The sequence below is a fragment of the Macrobrachium nipponense genome, chromosome 1 (assembly GCF_015104395.2).
Source record: "Macrobrachium nipponense isolate FS-2020 chromosome 1, ASM1510439v2, whole genome shotgun sequence".
Classification (NCBI taxonomy): domain Eukaryota; kingdom Metazoa; phylum Arthropoda; class Malacostraca; order Decapoda; family Palaemonidae; genus Macrobrachium; species Macrobrachium nipponense.
In genome coordinates, this window is record NC_087200.1 from 19,510,312 (window position 1) to 19,518,318 (window position 8,007).

An 8,007-nucleotide genomic window follows, 5' to 3' on the forward strand; every position below is an offset into this window, starting at 1 on the left:
TCCAATTAAAACAGATACTTATAAAATACCCTCGTTTTTAATTCCCTTTGTATATTTGGATAGCAGAAAACAAGAGAGGAAAAGATTCCCATGAGGCATTTCTCGTTCACTATTTGGTCCCCTTGAATATTCGGCAGATAGTAGTCGAGATATTGTGTCCATGTGATGCTTTTCCTCTCATTTTTCAAGAGCATCAGGAGGCTGATGCTCTTGAAAATATTTAATATTGTCATGTTTTTTTTTTCATATTTAATGCTAAAAGTGCAATGTTTGAAAGTATCAGTAAAACAGGAATTTATTAAATGGACATTTCCCGAAATCTGTTTTCACGATCGCCCCTTATTCGTAGTCTAAAGTATACTTCCTGTGTGTATTACCAAATAAGAGAAGTTTTTTATGTGAAAAGCAATGGTTAGACAAAACCTAGATGTAAAATTTATTAAACTGATATTCTTTAAAGCTTGTAGGCAGAGTTTCAGAATGGAAAAAATAGGCACTTTTTTCTGTAATGGAAAATTCTTTCTGTAAAATCACTAAAATTTTACAGCACGATACACGCAATTTATATGAAGATATTAAACCAAATATAATCTCTTAATATAGTATTTTTCACTGCTTGGCTGATTTCTTATGCTACTAGTGCCTAACTCTGACTAGTTGTTGATAAAATTGACCGGATAACCAGATAAAAAAAGAAAAACTATGTTAACAGTAAAATCATTACGCCCGAGATACATTCATTATTAAGAGGTGATTGGAACTAGAAGCATCATTTAAACCAGGTTTCCTGCTAAATCCCGCTCGGAGATGATGTCGAAAAATCGTGAAATCGAGATACGCTTTGATTTGAAGAATAAAGAAACGAACAGTGATATCGCGCATAGGTATATATCACATCACTTCCCAATGAGAAGGTACTCCTGAATTCGCTGACACTATCCGTACTATATTGAGTTTACCTGTATCAATCACCTGTATCTATTGTCTGTACAATAGTCCTCAGCAAGGAACGTAGTTTTTGTAGTCGTAAGATGGAAAGGGGTTTTTAAAGTAACTAGTAAACATTTGAGCACATCAATGACTTCTCGAATTGGTAGAGTTAAAAGCAGTCTTTGTTAAAGACACGCACGCAGAATGAACTTCAATGGCTTTCTTATTAAAAATACACGGAGAACGAATTCACTGTGGAAAATTTTCGATGAACAGTATAATGTAGTAGTGGCATCCATGACTTTCTCATGGTGAGATGATTTAGAAAAAAACAGCTAAATAGGAAGCGGAGAGAGTATTCCATCCCTGATTCTCAAACTTAAGTATCTCTTGAATTTAATTGTAATGCTTAGACCGCAATCAGTTTGTCAGAAATAATCTATCGCTTGAGAATTTTTATTTATTCTTTTTGTTCGTGCCCATTTTCAAGTGCCTAGTTTTTTTTATAGTTATAATTCACATTAATCGAAAATCTTGCTTTCATGAGGGTCGTTGTTGCATATTATTGGGTGTATATTTAAAATTGCATATGCAATTGGTACATACTGTATCTAAGTCTCCTTACTTAGATATGAAGAGGTAATCTCATCTTTGATATGTACTTAGTCTCTTAGAAAAATGTCTTTATCATCAATAAAAATTGTCTTATTAGACATGCACATAGAGAGAGAGAGAGAGAGAGAGAGAGAGAGAGAGTCTCAACACAAGATGATATTAATTGGGCAAAGTTAGTATAAACATATTAGTGGATGTCCGCAGATCTTAAAGGACATCCTGTGCCACAAAAGTTTGCAAAAAATAAAGGTTTTCTTATCTTGAATTAATGTAACGGAATGATCCTGAGACTCGGAAGCATCGAATGTCACAATTTATGAAGTATGCGTTATGTTGCTATAAATTTTGGGGACACTTTCTTGATTATTTTTAAAATAATGATTCATTGCACTAAAAGCTAAAAAAACAGTGTCATTAGAAATATTACAAATCCACGATTTGATTATGTATTACTACTTGGTTTTATGCTCAAGCCATAATATAAATTCAGCAAAACTTATATGAAATATCTTCATTAATTTATGAACCCATTCCGTCGCAGTCTGACATGGTGAAAAAGGCTGAATTGAAAATTACTTTTCGAGATAATGTATAATTTATGGTTTAATATCGAGAAAATTACGATCCTAATTACTATTAAAGTCAATGAAGAAATTAACCTTATAAATTATTAGACATCCGAAGAAGAGATCTATTTCATAAATGAATATCTTGCCTGAAGAATTTCACAGGGACCCAGCTTCTCAGAAACTGGACTATGTTGCGTATCCAGAAGAAAATTTTTAAGGACCCATTTTTTTAAGCTTTCTAAGCATTTTATGACCGCGCATATCCCCTTCTGAAGTTTGCCAACTGAGATCTCCGTGAACAGGCCCAGATCTCACAAGAGTTTTAGGATATCTACAATTCCACGCCTTACTTTTTTTTTTCTTTTGCAGTCATATAATATGGTATTGATTATAAAAAGATTTACGTAGACCTCTGAGGGACAGGTACATGTTAGGTGAAACAGGTTAGGTGAACTGTACCGATAGTATTGTATACATCATTACTTACTTGTTTCATTCCAAATCACTGCATACATAGCACAGGTTTTCATCAAGTGCTTTTGGCTTACTTCATCTCAGAAAGCTTCCGGAAGCCTGATGTATCTCCTAATTTATATATAATATATATATATATATATATATATATATATATATATATTATATATATATATATATGAGTGTGTGTGTAATTTTGTGATGGGATAATGAATGACTGCTAGTACCCAATATTTTTTCAGTCATTGTAGGGAAAGACTTATCTACCATAAAAATAGCCCACCTTGGAATTCTTTGTCATTTTATCCCTAAAAACAATCCATTGACCATTCCTCTCTTTGCCCTGGCACGGTCATTATTCCCTGATTGCAGTTCACAAGCTGGTGGTATTTAATTTTGCCACGTGTGATTAACAAACAATGAGGTGATACAAACCAACAAATCCATAATGGAAATCGTACTGTCATGGCCGTTTGTGAACAACAGGGCTTTCTCTGTCACGTCACCTGCCTCTACTTATATTAACGTATCATTAATAATTTGTCCGTTTTTATTTTGTAATAGCAGCCTTATTTTAATCCAATATAAGAATCGATTCTGCATCCTATGTAAAGTTGAATGTTTAAACTTTTTATACTGATGTAGGAAACTTATAACGGATACTGTAATAGCAGCCTTACTTTAATCCATTGTAAGAATACATTTCTGCATCCCATGTAAAGTTAAATGTTTAAACCTTTTATACTGATGTAGGAAACTTGTAACGGATACTGTGGAGGGTACATGGATGGCCTTCTGCCCATTCCTGCCCCTCCCCCCCCCCTCCCCCCCCCCGTTTTTTATTAATTATTCTTTTCTTATTCTTTGTTCATCGGTGCTCTCTTTGTCTTCTGTGTCGTCCTGCCTGTCAATCATTCTTGTTCATCCTTGATGACCTACGTATTTTATGATGAAGCTGATATATTTACACAAAGTGGATCAGTTTTTCAGAGATAAATTTGCGATGCAGAAAAGCTAAGCTAAAAATAATGTATTAGAATTAATATCCAGAAGTAGAACTCCTCGTCATTCCTTTGTTCGTGATTTACTTTTGCATGAAAATTATTTTGCATCCCGTATTGACCCTGTCTTTGTTATTTTCTATCCGTAAGTGTTTAGCAATAAAAACTCTTGACGAGTGGGCAGATGCAACAAATCCCACAAAGGGAGTATCGAGATGGAGTCATTAGCGAATATCTTTGTCGGGAAGGGGACTCCTCGCGCTGATACTCCAAGATTTCGTAAAATTCAGATATCATTATATAGCTCTAGAAGCTTAATTATGATATCCACGGTTTTTTTTTTTCTCACCGTCATACATGGGATGAGTAGTGGCGAATTACTCAATGGAGTATGATTTGAACAGGGGTTCACAGCGTTCAATACACAAAATGTTAGTGTAGAGCTTTGGTAGTATTGCCACCTTTATCAGTAACTACATGAATTATATCCTAAAGGGAACACTCAACAATACTAACTGCATTGTTACGGATGTTTTCGATATCCGTCCTATACTGCTAATACTAGTACTTATTATTATTATTATTATTATTATTATTATTATTATTATTATTATTATTATTATTATTATTATTATTATTATTATTATTATGCGTTATATAGTAGGTGTGTTTATTATTATTATTATGATTATGCGTTATACAGTAGGTGTGTTTAGCCATTCTACAAATTAATGCTATCATTTGATACGGTATTGTAAAAAAAAAAAAATTGGATAAACGATAGTTCATAACACTGTAAATAAAACCAACTTGCAAACATAACAGTTATGATATCAATTAAGATCCATCGTCAAGGAGGAAGTCATATTTCATTTGTCTAAATTAAACCTCTTCTTTGAATGGTTAGTTGTTGATAAAGGAATCAAGGATGATGAAATTGTGCACGTCCATGTTGGTTAATAATCAAGTTGATGTTAATGACGTCGCTGTTATGTTTGTTATTACACTTTTATAACGTGTCATTGCTATGTTTGGTATTGCACTTTTATAACGTGTCGTTGTTATGTTTCCTATCGCACTTTTGTAATATGTCATTATGTTTGGTATCGGGCTTTTGAAACGTGTTGTTTTTGTGTTTGGTATTACGCTTTTGTGACATGTCTTTGTTACGTTTGGTATCCTGCTTTTGTATTGTGTTGTTGTTATGTGTTGCTATTGCACTTTTATAACGGGTTGTTATGTTTCGTATGTTTGGTATTGCACTTTTATGACTTGTTGTTATGTTTGGTATCGCGTTTTTATAACTCGTCATTGTTATGCTTGGTATCACACTTTTGTAATGTGTTGTTGTTATGTTTTGGTATCGCGTTTTTATAACGTGTCGTTATGTTTGGTATCGCACTTTTGTAATGTGTTCTTGTTATGTTTGGCATCGTGGTTTTATAACGTGTCGTTGTTATGTTTGGTATCGCTGTTTTATAATGTGTCGTTGTTATGTATCATATTACGCTTTTGTAATATGTCGTTGTTTGGTATCACGCTTTTGTAACATGTTGTTGTTATATGTTGCTATTATAACATGTTGTTATGTTTCGTATGTTTGGTATTGCGCTTTTGTAGCGTGTCGTTGTTGTGTTTGGTATCGTGCTTTTGTAACATGTCGTTGTTATGTGTTGTTATTGCACTTTTATAACATGTCATTGTTATGTTTGGTATCGCACTTTTATAACGTGTCGTTGTTATGTTTGCTGTCGTGCTTTTGTAATGTGTCGTTATGTTTGGTATCACGCTTTTGTAATTGTCGTTATTATGTTTGATATTGCCCTTTTGTAATGCGTCATTGTTATGTACGATGATTTTGTAACATATCGTTGTTGTGTTTGGTATCAGAGTTTTGTGATGTGTCGTTGTTATGTTTGGTATCTCGCTTTTGTAATTTGTCGTTGTTATGTTTGGTGTCGCCCTTTTGTAACGTGTCATTGTTATGTTTATTATCGCCCTTTTGTAACATGTTGTTATGTCTGGTATCGCGCTTTTTGTAATGTGTCGTTATGTTTGGTATCGCACTTTTGTAACGTGTCGTTGTTATGTTTGGTATCGCACTTTTATAACATGTTGTTGTTATGTTTGGTGTTGTGATTGGTATCACACTTTTGTAACGTGTCGTTGTTATGTTTGGTGTTAGGATTGGTATCACACTTTTGTAACGTGTCTTTGTTATGTTTGGTGTCGCACTTTTTGTAACATGTCGTTGTAATGTTTGGTACCGCGCTTTTGTAACATGTCGTTGTTATGTTTGGTATCGCCCTTTTGTAACATGTCTTTCTTATGTTTGGTGTTATGATTGGTATCGCCCTTTTGTAACGTGTCATTGTTATGTTTGTTATCGCCCTTTTGTAACGTGTTGTCGTTACGTGTTGTTGCTATGTTTGGTGTTATGATTAGTATCGCGCTTTTGTAACGTATGTTATGTTTGGTATCGCGCTTTTGTAATGTATCATTGTTGTGTTTGGTATCGCTTTTGTAATGTATCATTGTTGTGTTTGGTATCCCGCTTTTGTAACGTGTTGTTATGTATCACGCTTTTATAACGTAAGACTTCTGTTAAGTTTTCAAGTTCCAGGAACTTCATAGTTTTAATAGAGCAAGAAAATAAATTGACTAATGCGTTTGTGGTTTTCTTTACAGATAAAGTAGTGCAGTATTTTCAATTAAATTTACGAGCAGTACTTATAAAAATTCTAATCTAAAAAAAATAAAAGAAAAAACACAGGGAATTCGGATCAATTTATCAATCTGCCCATAAGGTCAGCGACTACGTCTTCAGAAATTATAGATTTCAAACGCCAGCCTTACAGAATAAAAAAGGAAAAATCACAAAAAGAAAGTCGAATTACTGCAAGCAATGCAATATTTCAAGTGAAATTATGCCTCTCCCATAGTGGTTACCTCCGAATAGGCTAGTTTGCTGGACTGCATCAGAGCATTGTAATGAAGTTGCATTTGCAGCTTGAATTTATTACTGCTGTGAGTCGCTGAGTAACACTTAGGAATTACAGAGTAAAATGGGCTCCTGTAATTGGCAGCTCTTATGAGCGGTAAGATTAGGCCAATTCTAGTAATTTATGCGGAATAATGAGAGGTTTCAGGTATCTCCCCCCCCCCCCCCCCCCCCATCTCTCTCTCTCCATCCTCATCTCTATCGATCTCCATCTCCTTCTCTCTCTCTCTCTCTCGTCTCTTTCTCTCTCTCTCTCTCTGAAGTGAAGAGAGAAAGCCCATGAATTTTTTTTTTTATTAAATATACATTGCGGGACGTATAAGCATTTACTTGTACACGTTTACGCGCCCACCAGTATGATACATTCATACATGCATACATTCAGGCGTAGCCTACATACATACAAATATATGCCACATTAGAACGCAATGGGAGATATGTATTATTTATACCGCAAAATTAAATGAATTAATGAGGCAAATTTAAATCTATTATTTGGAATAATTGAATAGTTTACCCTGACTTATTTGTTATAAGTTTACAATTATTTAATAGATCTCCATTCATTTAATGTATCCCCACGATTTTTCCCCCCTACGAGGAACTCCCATAGAATTATCGGTTATGGATACTTAAGGCTATTGTCCCACTGAGCCTGAGATAAGAGGATTATTCCGCACTGAGATTTAGTTCCGATCTTAAGCGGCCTATAGAATAGCGTTGTGTTCCTGCTGAGCCTAAATTCGAGAGCCGGGCCTTTCGTTCGTGTCCTTGAAATTCGATTCGTTCAATAGAAACGGGAAGCTCCTCTCACGCGTTCGATACACCAGAGTCCACTATAAGGGTGTGTTGTGTCTTAGTGGGTCCTGTATAATACATAGTAGATCTGGATGTACATAATCTGTCTAAAATTTAATGTACTAAGCTCAGTGAAAAAGGGGAGTAGGGGCTAACATAAGGCCCACTACAAGAACACCAGCAACAAAGCAACATACGCAGATATGCTGCCATATTTATACATAATCTGTCAATTGCCTACTTCCACACACACACACACACAAACACACAAGCAAACGTGAATTAAAGATGGAACTGTGCCAACACCTGTCCTTTCTCATCGTAACTTTCCTTTTATTCTGTGACCATTTATAACTTCTGTATTATACCAGTGGAGGGGATCAGTGGTTATTATTGAAGGGAGGTAACTGGCTATGGGATCCTGGCCTTTATGATTCGCCACAGGTGTTGATTTCAATGAAGACAGACATGTTTGCAGAAGCCGATACACATGAGACTATTCCCGTTTAAATGACGGTGTGTGGATCTTGCAGGAAGGACATGAACATTGGTGTATTTGTCAAGTCATGCTTTTATTATAATTATTGTTATTATTATTATTTTTTTTTTTTTTTTTTTT